The 11834-nt window shown below is 43.6% G+C and overlaps 1 long non-coding RNA gene across 1 annotated transcript in view; it reads left to right on the forward strand.

The window, feature by feature from the left end:
• LOC139803343 (uncharacterized) overlaps nt 1–9902 on the forward strand; it is a 134607-nt gene extending 124705 nt beyond the window's left edge. Inside the window, exon 18 of the long non-coding RNA XR_011728987.1 lies at nt 9810–9902. This is a non-coding gene — a long non-coding RNA (uncharacterized lncRNA). The remainder of the gene's footprint in view (nt 1–9809) is intronic.
• Nucleotides 9903–11834: the final 1932 nt, after the last annotated feature.

The following is an 11834-nucleotide window of genomic DNA, read 5'->3' on the forward strand; positions in this document are numbered from 1 at the left end:
GTATGTGAACTGCTAATCTCTAGGCAGTGAATCCTCTGTGCACTACCTCTTCTTCATCAGTGGAGGCTATTGAGGAAAAAAAAAGAAGGGAGATATTTGGTACTAATAGCTATATGTGCACTATAGAAACCCATCTGCTAACCAGAGGACCACCCACAGATCATTGTTTTGGACACTTAAACTGTAATTTTCTTTTATGGATGTCCTGCAGTCCTGACTCCACCAGGATTCTGGTCTCTGGCACATACATATGTATTGAGCACACTGACAGAAACCTAATGACTTACATGGCTCAGCCATTAATAAAATATTTCAGAGGTTTTTAAAGGAGAAGTCCTGAATTGTTCAGGGAAACCTCTTTGGATTGCCTGTTCCAGGCATGCATTATTTATTGTGCTGGTACCACAAAGGGGTGGGGAAGGCACATACCCTGAGGAGGGAAGGCAAAGTTCCCTGTTGTGTGTACTCATAACAAAGTGCAAGGACCTGGTTCTGACCTTATGTATCTTGATCTAAATCATGAACAATGTGGCCATGGACACGTATTCTCTTTATGCTTATGTGGTGCTAGCACAGAAGTTGGCTGCTTTTTGCTGCTTTCTTATTAAAGGTTTCCACCTTGCAAGCCACAGAACACTGTCCCAGTGCCCTGCTTCTGGCAATAAGATGACCTGGCTGGGTGCTGTGGGCTGCTGCTTCCTTCTGTATCCCCCCAGTGCCATCTTTACCCCAGAGATGCACAGAGAAGGAAGCCAGAATCATCTGTCTGTGAAACACACCTTCATTTTGCCAAGCTAGGTGTGGAGTTTCACTTTAAATAGGAGACTTTGGGCTCAAGCCTCTAAAGCTTTCTCCCTTGCACCCTCTTTTCTGTCTTATTGAATCAGGGTTTGCTTGCAGGCACTGGTTCTTCATCACCATGACCTGGGGAGCCTGACCTTTTTCCAAGTGTGAAATGGGCTGGCTGGGTGTAGTCACATTCTGGGAGAGGCAGCTTGGCATCAGGAAGGGCAAGGACAGACTTGAAGGAATCAAGTCCTCCCTAGTTCATCCTTGACTTGCTGAGAAACAAATGTCTCTCCACCTTTCACTCAGACCGTAGAAACCTGCAAGACCTTTATGTTAGGGGTGGTCTGTGATTATAGATCTCTGCTGCAAGCAGAGGTGTGTTTTAACACATTTTTATTATTGTTTATTCTTACTAAGGTTTCTGTGCATGGTGTTTGAATGGTGTCTAGCAGACTGGCAGTCTGGATATGAAATGACAGTGCAGAGAAAGGACAAGTTCCAGCCCTTATTCTTTTCTGCCTGAAACAAGTCGAGTTGTTTCTCACTGGTATTATGCCCACTAAGACCAGCTGGGCATTCAGTCCTCACCGGCAAGCAGTTCTTTGGGAGAGAGATGGCCATTTCAGTCATAAGCTCATTAGTGTTACTGGTCTGTTAAAATGCAATATTGCAGGGCTCTTAAGCTGCACAGAGGTGGGGATGGGGACAGAGAGGGAAATGGAGCCAAGCTGTGGGACAGGTGTGTCCCCAAACACACCAATTCCCGTGACAGGAGAGAGAGTACGAAATGAAGCTGCTGCCTGGGACAGAAATGTCAGCAGTGTGGTGCCCTGCTCCGTGACAGCTCCTGTGAGCATGGGTGGGTGACCAGCTGGTCACCAGCTGTGCTGCCACCCATGTCCCAGCACAGGATGCAGCAGTGGCAGCAGAGCATAAATATGAGCAAGCTTGCTCAGGTGAATAAGCCAGAGGCCATGGCCAAGGGAAAGAACTTTGTGCTCAGAGTGTGAGCCTGGCCAGGTCTGCATGCTGGAGGGGTGAACAGTGCACAGCAGGAATGTGTGCAAGGTAGTATTGCTCTCCCAAAACCACCTTCTGGGGCCAGAAATTGAATTTCAGTCTCGGAAGCACTGTTGAGGCTATAAACTGGCTGCTTGCTTCATTTCACTGCTTTCTGGCTGCCTGGCTTAGAAAGTGACATTATTTCTCCATTAGATTTATATTAAGGGAGCTGCAAGGAACTTCAGTCGAGGAGCCTACCTCATTTCTTCTGCCTTTCTGATCCAGGGACTGGATTTTAGCAGGACAGACAGAAACATTAGCAATACTTTGCAGTTTATGAGGTGAATTTGAGCTTGTAGGAAATCCCGTCATTCTTCCAGCACGTGCATTCATTAGAACTAAGGGCAGTTATACAGATGTTGGGATGGAGGAGGTCACCTCATAATGTCTATCACAGGGCATCCTTTTTCAGTGGGTGTAGCTCTAACTCGGCAGAAAGCTGAGGGGTTAATTAGGCTGAGACACTAAAGAGTCATGGAGATTAAAGGACATTTGACTTCATTTTTTTCACATGGTATTTTGTTTAAAAAATGTCATTGCTAATATTTTAGGGCCCTGTTTTGTCACTACATTATTTTTATTCTATGCCAGTGGCACTTCATTGATTTCTGGATGTGAGGCTGGATGGTTCAATACACCATGGATAATTCTGAGGTTGGCTTTGAAACGAAATCTGGGATTCAGCTCATTTGTCCTCTTGGGGAGTTTCCAGACTGTGGTCACACTGTGTGTGTTCGTGTATGCAGAGAATGAAAATTCTGCCAGTTGGAGGTTTCTTCCTGGACTAGTGACAAGTATCACTGCAAAGCCAAGGGTCCCGTGGCTCATCTAATGTCAGGTGCCTTCAGGATTAGCCAGGCCAGATGTGGGTTGTTAGGAAAAATGACTATTTTCATTAATATTACTTTTTAAATTGTTTTGTGGAAAAGAACTGGTTTTGGCATCTTCAGTAGAAAACACATAAAAATAAGAAAAATTACTTTGAAATTATGGTTTTGGTTCTGATTTTGATTGGTTTTCTGTCCTTTCTTTCCTGCTAAGTTATTCCTCTACTAGTGCATGGTTTTGCACTGAAGAGGTGAGTGAAGGCAGTGGAAAAGTTGGAGCATTCATCACACTCAGAGTAAACGCTACAGATCTTTGAAATCTGGGGGTAGGGGGGTTTAAAAGAAAATCTAAAGTTAACAAAAAAACATTAGGAAAATAGGTTTCTCAGAAAGAAAAGTTTAGAAAATTGCCATCCAGACCAGCTGGAAGTAAATGTTTGGAAAGTAGACAATATATGGAGTATGCTGGATTGATATTTCCAAATTGTCCTTAGGTGTTGTGTAGAGAACTGTGTACCACCAGTAGTCCTGTGGGGAAGTCACCTGTCCTTTTGTGGAGAAGCTTGAGCAGGTAGGGATCACCCAGACATCATGAGCATGGCTTTGGGATGCTCTTTCCTTTGACTGCCTCCAGCCCAGGGGATGGGGTGTGTTCTACATCCTGGGATGTGCAGTGCTTTTCAAACAGGCACAGTTTTGGGCTGCTCCTGGCTGCTCAAAACCTCCCAGCACTGCACGGCAAGGGATCACAGTGGTTTTATTCTCATGCACTGCAAAGACCTCCTGAATGGGTAGGAAAAGCAGGAAAGCAAAGACATATTTTATTATTTTTACTGTCTGCTTTGTGATGTGTGCAAGAGCAGCCCAGGAAGATCATCAGTTTAAATCCAGAGGGTGTTACTCAATGGCCCAAATGTTCTACAGCTTAGGGCAAGGGACATTGCAGCTGCTCCTGGGACACTAGCAGTTCCCAGGCCAGGACCAGCAAAGGGGAAAGGAAAATAAACTTTTAGTTTCAAATGTATACTTTGTGGGTATGAACCACATGCATGCCACATGTCCATGCACTGTGTCTCAGAGCATGTATTTATGGAGCTCAGGTGCTTGCATTTAGTAGATCTCTGGATGCTTGTGCACAGGGGATGAGTGTGCAGGTGCTGCACACATGCTGCTGTCCTGGGTTCGTGGATTTGTTTATGAGCTTATGGCTGTATGCACTGTAAGTACATGGTGTAAGTATATGGCTCTCTTTGAGGCTGTGGTGGATGGATGGGAAAAGCCAATCTGTATGGCTGGGAGGAAATGAAAAAAAATTGCGAAGAATTCTGATAATTCCTCAGTTGTGCCTTTGTTCTGGCTTCAGCTTCTGAATTTGGCTTGAGAAATTTTTCCTTCTTTACATGCTTAGAGGAACTGATGTAGTAGCTTAGCCATGTATCCTTGCAGAGCTTAGGCAAAGATAAAATGTTCTTCCTCCTTGGTTCTCCTTGGTTTTCATTTGGTATCATTTTAAAGAAGTAAAAGATTTGACATTTTTGGCAAGCAATAATTCTGACCTTTCCCTGTGTTTCCTCTGGAGAGCCACTGAGACAACCACCACTACAGGGACAATAGCAATATAAAGTCTGATTTGTAGCTTCTACATGGCCTTACTGCTCTTCACATCTTTAAAGCCTAGGAACAGATTTACACATATCTTGTATCACTGTGTCAAAGTGCAAGCTTATGAACTGTGTTTCCTCCCCCTAGATAGCATGAACCCCTGTCTGAAGCTATCTAATCAGAAGATTAAAGATAAAGGTTCTGAATTAAATTCAAAATGTCAATATGTAACTTTGTAACAAATGAAACATTTTTCAATTACTGGTAATATGAAACAAAGTAGTGGGAAATAGAAATGGCAATCTTTTTAGGTAACCTGAAGGCCATTTCCAAGAGGCACTGTGCATTAACTAAGCAGTGAAAATTTTTACATCACTATTTTCCCCTGTGCCCATAATAGCATAAAATAAAAAGATTTTAGATAAGATTTCATTCAGTGAATCAATTGCAAAACCACACAGAGCCTTACTGGGCATTCAGTCCTCAATCTAATGGAAATTTTTACGAGGATGTCAATGCTAAGTTGATTCCTATAGCGGAAAGCACATACAAAGGATCCAATTACAGATGGAAACCTTTTGCTTTCTAAGAGATTTTATTAACCCCTAAAGCACTGAATATGCAAAAGGTTACTGAAAAGTTTGCCGATGAATTGGATGATGGTTTACATATTATTGTTTCCTCTCCCATCAGCTCTTTTTCCTTTTTCCTTCTGTGAACAGAAAATAATACTCTGCACTTGTGGTAATTAAGTCATACTGAAGCATGCAGGGGATGTATCAGATCCAAGAGGAAAGTCACAAGCTGATTACATTAACTGTAGGAATTATCCACCTCACAGATTTTAGCCTTAAAAATATATCATACCATGAAAAATGGTCAGCATAGAAGAAAGTCCTTGTTAGACCTTCTGACAAGGGCTCCTCGATGGCTGGGGAATTTGTAATGCAGAAATGGGGCCAGCAGCAGAAAGGAGGGAGAAAGAAGAGTAATAGCATCACCTGGGCCAAAACTCCTTTGGGCTCTCTGGGCAGTGTGTTGGTACTCTGAGCTCAGAGTTGCACAGTGCTTTGGTGGCAGACTGGGCAGCATTCACTGGTTCAGATTCTCCCCTCCACGGTGTCTGAGCTGCAGAAAAGCTTTACACTAATTTTTTTAAGCAATATGTTTGCAGCTAGGATGTGCTGATCTGGAGTTCTACTGTTACAAGCCCATAGGCAGCTTTTCTTAATTTATGTTAAAATGTTTAATATTTCATTGACAGCATGGAAGCACTTTGCATGCTGAAATCTCAAATGTGTGACTCCTGCCTGCTCTGAGCAGCAAATGAAGCTCAGGAGCTGAATGGCCAGGTAGAAGCTTGTGAGTGAGAATGTTTGGAGGAGCATGGGTGTAGTCTTGTATCAGGTGCTGAGTCTGCAGTGTGTGCTTGCTGCACTGCTGCTGGTGATGGTCATTTGGTAGGAGATGAATTTTTACATTTACTTTTGAGCACTTTCTGCTTGTGTGCTTCTGCTGGCTCTTTGTCCTGCTTCATTTCACCTCCTCCTACCAGTGCCCTGCAATGCTTTTTCCCACAACTGTGTGCACCATGTACACATAAATGAGCCACTGTCACTAACCATGTATTTTAGCCCCAAATGAAAAAGCTAAAGGGTACATCTGGTTCTATGAGTCAGCTCCATTCTGTTCTCACTTGTGGTCAGGTTTAACTTAATTTCATTGCAGTAGCTCCCAACTCATGGAGGAGTAAAGCAGAAAAAAGCATTGGCAGAAGTGTTTATGAACTGAAGTCCTAACTGAAACCCTAGAGATGGAAGTCCAACCACAAGCTTCAGATCTGGATCCAGATCTCAAATGCCCCGAAGTTTCAATGAGCTGGGATCCAGGCTTTTGTTCTGGGCCCATAAGAGTCCCGTGAAAACTCAAGCATGGTGTTTGTTCAACACCCCTGATAGCACTTAGCCACTGCTCTGCTGGGACTGCAGACACAGAACCAAGCACACCAGGCCCTGGGCATCTTGGCTGAGCTCCAGGTGGGGGGGAAGTTTCATCCATCCCCCTGGAAGAGAAGAGAAGGAATGAGGGTCTGAGCCAGGGTGCTGGGTGAGCCTCTGTGAGCTTGCATAGGGGATTTCTGGCTTCTTTTTTTAAAATACAAGAAGAATATATGGTCAAAGTTCTTTTAATCTCCACTGATTTTGTTTGTGTTTAAGCTGTGGACATTTGAGACATGTAGGAATGTCAAAAATGCCTTGTGCAAGCCAAACTTTCTCACTTATCCCTTGCATATTTGGAAAGACTTTTATCTTTGTGCCCCAAGTCCAGCCTTGGTCTCAGATGATGGGTGGTGAAATCAGTTCCTATTTATCTTTGCAGGCTGAGCTCTGTAGATAAGTGTTGGTACTAAGGGATCTGTCTAGTTATTTGTCCAAGACAGGGAACCTCTAAGGACAGAAGCTTTATACATTTATATTGCTGTAGTAGGAGTGAAAGGGAAGCCACTGGGAAGGAATGTGTTGCTCAGACCCTGTTTGCCCTAGGCTGTGGGATGCTGGAAAACACCATGTTTTTTCCCTGAAGGAAGATGGATCAGTCTCCCACCGTTGTGTGGTGACTTTCCAAACCAATAGGCACCCCAAGAGTTTCTTAATAACATATTTGTGTCTAAAAATAGGCTAACCCAGAATGTACTTCCAGGGTTTGCTTTGGACCCAACACCCACAGCCCTAGAGAGGATGTGAGGCTGATGAGGGAGCTGATTTGCTTCCATGGGGACTTGTCTAAATCTAATTTCCTAGCCCTATGTTTCTTCCCCTTATCTATCTGAATGCTGCATTTCAGGTCAGCTTTATTCTTGTGATCAAAATAAATGTAAAACAACCTTCCATTGTTGCAAGTATCTACAAACTTGCTCTTTCTGTTCAAAGGGAATCGATGGTGTTTTATCTTGAGCCACTCATTCAGCTTTATTTGACCCAAATACATGGCCCAGTTTTGCTGTTTTAAGCTTAAACATTTCAAAGTGTGCTGCCTTGCCTTGGGTGTACCAGCAGCATCAAAGTCTCTGTCAACACTCAATAAATAAGATAGCACACAGGCTGTAACTTTTAATGATAAATACTGCCAGGATCCTGTGATATGCTTTTTTGGGGGGGAGTGATGAAGCATATTGCCATTGTATGCAAGGAGAGAATATCCTGCAACTAAGGACAGCTATATTTAGAAAATGGACAACTGCAGCAGGCAATGGGGAGTGCTGAGGTGGCTGTAACTGATACCCTAAAATAGAGGTCAGTAATTTGACCTTTCTGCTTGGCAGCCAAGCAGCTGAGCCTTGTTGTTGCCTTTTTGGACAAATTATAAGAGCAGAATAGCTGCTGCTTGTTCAGAAGTGCTCTAATCGAGTTGATGCAAATTACCAAAAATAGTATTTACAAAAAATATGGTAAGTTTATCACATGCTAGGCAGATGACAGAGATTCTGCTGAAGGGGCAGCTGTATTTTTTCCCACAACATGAAACTAAGCACAAATGTAAAAAATACTTTATTGTGGGAAAACACCAAAAGTAGACATTTCCGAGCAAATATTGTCTTTCAAATGTTCTTTGAATATTCATTTTAATACCATGTAACAATCTATCTTAAGGAAAATGTGTTTTATGAAGGTAAACTGCTATGGTATTTCTGACCAGCTCTAAACTGAGAGATTGGACAAATTTGTGAGAAATAGCTTTTCAGGAAGCAATCTGGGTGGTAAAAATAATTAATAACAGGAAACAGGCTTCTAACATGGTCCAGTTCCAAAAGTTCTCCAAGTGATTGGAAGGGTCCTTGAGCCGACAGCAGTAAAATATCCTTAGCAAAGCTTCTGCCTGAGGATGACCTGAAGCTGCAGAGTCCAGGGACTGCCAGAGCCACAGCTTCTGCCAGCAAAGCCAGGCTGGGAGAGGTCACCCAGTGCTTGTGCCCTGTACAGTCCACTTGTTGTTGGGGTGACATGGTTGTTCATCCAGTGTGTTTGCTGTGGAAATCGTATGAAATGGTATTTTTGAGCTTTTGTATGTGTCCAGATGACTCCACTGCTGCTTTTTTCCAAGATGTAATTTTGAGAGTACTGAAGACCTTTTGCTTTTGAGAGCAAGGGGTCCTTACACTTAGCTGTTCCATCCTGCACCATTCCCAGCCTTTAACTAACATGATTCAGCTACATGGAGATATTAAAGACATCACCACTTAATCAAGTTTTAAGAAAAACAAGGGTGACAGGTGTGCAAGGATCACATACAGATTCTCAGAAGAAGTAACTTCTCTGCTTCCATCACATGCCTCATACATTGACTTTTCACATGCACACTGCTGCTGGGTTTTACTGGCCTTGGCTCTCCTGTGCTTTAAATGGACTTTGGCTTTAATTTCTTACTGTGCTCCTTGTGCTGCAGCTCATGCCACTTCCCTGTCATTAATTGCTTCATTCATGAGCCCTACATGAGTGTCACTTTGTTGAGCTGCCAAGGTATGTAGGATATAACGCATCTAGCTTGTTTTCTTTTCCTACCCTCCTGGCCCAGAGCCAAAGAAATGCCTTCACCTCATCACCTGCAGCTCTCCCTTCTAATATCTCTCATTTTAAATTAAATCTCACATTTTATTTCTCAGGCATGGCAAGAATTTTACAGCACTAGCACTTTAAAGAGGTAGCTCTGACCATGCTAGGCAAGGATATGTCTCTCCAGATGTCTGTGATCTCTTTGCTGCCTCTCTGGTGCATGTGCCTCGCTGGACAAGCTGATTCCCTATGGATTTAGGAGGGGCAAATACTGGGCAGGAGATTTGCAGTGAACTGGAGAGTAGATTGGTGGTGGCTGAGTTGTGTTCATAGATTTTTAAAGCAGAGATCCAGGACTGGGATAGATTGAACTTGGGTTTGGAAAGTTTTTCTGTACCATGCTGGGCAGATATATGATTGGATTCTCTTCTTGTTTATGTATTTTTCTTGGCCCCTGCAACTGTGTCTGCTTTGTGATTAAAAAGTATTTAATTAACATACAAAAATAAAATTAAAAAGTGTAATAGTTATTGTAAAAATAAAACTGTACCAAACCACTCAGGCAAACAGCACCCTGGGGAGTTGGTAAGCTTGGAAAAGCTGGAAAAATACAACTACAACTGTAACAACTTCTCCCAAGAGGGGTACAACAAGCTAGAAAAATAAAACCCACCATCTACTGCAGCCAACAACCACCCTGAGGGCACCATGGCAAAGAAAATAAAACACACACCCAAAGCCAAAGCAAGAAAAGTGCTTTTCCCCATACTTGCTTCCAAGACTGGGAGTGTGACCAGCCAGCAAAGCCAACTGGGCTTTTCCTGAGGTTGAATTGTGAGGTGATGCAGAGGTGGAGTGATGGACTTTTGAGCCACAAAGCAGGTGCCACTTGAGAGCCAGGTGCTTCTGTCAATGCTGTGTTGTCCCTGGTTCAATGCCTTGTCATCAGTCATTTTTTCTTGGTTCCTTTTGTTTTCAGGTACAATGTAGCTGGGCCCTTTGCTGCAGCATTGAGGAGCACTGCTGGACAGCCCCTGCAAGCAGCAGAGATGCAGAGCCCCCAACTTTTGCAGTATTTTAAGTAAGAGAGTATTGTAAGAGGTGTGTGACACTGGGAGGCAGCTTGAACAGTTGCAGTGTTGAACCCACCCTGCAAAGAGGGGCAGCATCTCCCCCAGGAACCTGAGGGCCATCCAGGTCAGGGGCCCTGATACCCTCTAAAACCAGAGATCATAACCCTTGCACACCAGCAGCTCTTCCCTCACTGTGTTCTTGTATTTTTATTGGTTTTACTTCCAAATACTAAGTTCTTGCTTTTCTGTCCTGGTAGTAGGTGGATTAAAATGCTTGAAGGGAATTAGCAAGTGAATATGAGAAACAGAGAAGGGCTTAAAATGGGAAACCCAGGTCATGGAGATGGGCTTTGCAATTAGTCCTGCATGCTGTGAGGCTGGTGATTGTCATTATCTCTGAAAGACCCCGTCTTATCTTGAGCCCTTTGAAAGTGTTTTCCCTCTTGGGCCTTCCCATCCTGGATGTTTCCATTGGCCAAAGGCTCCTGGTCATCCCAAGGGAACACCAATCTGGGGCAAGAGACCTCCCTGGTGCTTTAGGAAGGTGGGTGATGGACAGGGCTGCCCCAGAGGAGCTGGGGGATCTGAGCAGCAGCATGTGGAGTGGAAGGGACATGGGGGGATTTGGGAGGATAGTTTGAACGTGGGACATGATGAGCTGGAGTCCACCAGGCAGATGAGTAGGGGACCTGGTTTGTGGGCAGAGCAAGCTGCAAAGCACTCTCTGCCTAGAGATGCTTCTGTCATATCATTTCTTCTGGCTCTTTGTGTTGCCCGAAGGCTCACTAATGCACCAATGCATCTTTCTTAACTGAGTGATTTAAACCTCTCCAAGGCCTGAATGCATAAACTCTTCTAAATTGCTCTACCCACATTTTACTCCCTTTAAAAAACAAGTGTAAATTCCTCATGGCCAGCCACTTTTTATGAATCCCTTCTGTGCTTTTGTGAATTGCAAGGTCCTTGTGCCCCAGCCACAAATATCAGGTTTGCAGCAACAGAATTATTTTCATGATTAAAGATAGTAAAGAGGTTAAGGGCTTTTTTTCATAGAAATCTGTCTTGGTTGCCATTGTCCTGAGCTCTGTTTTCTTTCACAGAAAATGAGATAGAAATTCGTGCCAAAGAAAGGTTCATTTCAAAACCACAGTAGAATTGTGACTATAATGGCACAGGATTAAGGTTTATTTTTTTCTGCTTCCTGTCTCCTGTGCTCAGAAACTCACCTTAATGTGAACAATGAGACAATTCCTCTCCTCCTGCCACGGGAATTAATGTGCCTTTCCCCTACAAAAAGGGACATCAACTGTTTATGCCCAACCCTCTTCTCTCCACCATGTGCACTGGAAACATGGTGTATTTTGTTCTGGTGTATGTTCTTTCTCCACAGCCTTTGGACAGACCTTGTGCTATTAGTTCATTTTGCAAGCATTTCTGCAGACTGGAATGGTATTATTGAAAGGCTCCAGGAGGCACCTGCATGATAGCTTGAATAACACAAGCTGGGATGGGTGAATCAGCCTTGTTAAAATAAGAACCATTCCAGACTGCTGACCAAAGTGAATCAGTTGTTTGATGGGATAAAACCACTTGGTGGTTAATGTCATCCTTGTCAGTATTTATTCCTGCAGCCTCAGGTGTTTTATGGTGCTGGTCCAGGCTGGAAGGTGATGTGCCAGGTATTGAGAGTTTGTGTAGGAACAGCCAAAGCCCTGTTGTCCTCTGGGGTTTGATGTCACCCTGCAGGGACTGAGCTGGTTCTGAGCAGCTATGGAAAAGCATCCTTTAGACAAGGCTGCATCCTTTCCGGACAGGTGCTAAATTTGGCCTTCTTACTGCTACTAGAAAGCAGAGATTTATGAGCCAACTCCATGATACATTGCATTTGATCCTACTCCTGATGGCTTGCAAGGTCTTGGACCTTGAATTGT

This window comes from Heliangelus exortis, chromosome 16 (genome assembly GCF_036169615.1).
Source record: "Heliangelus exortis chromosome 16, bHelExo1.hap1, whole genome shotgun sequence".
NCBI lineage: Eukaryota > Metazoa > Chordata > Aves > Apodiformes > Trochilidae > Heliangelus > Heliangelus exortis.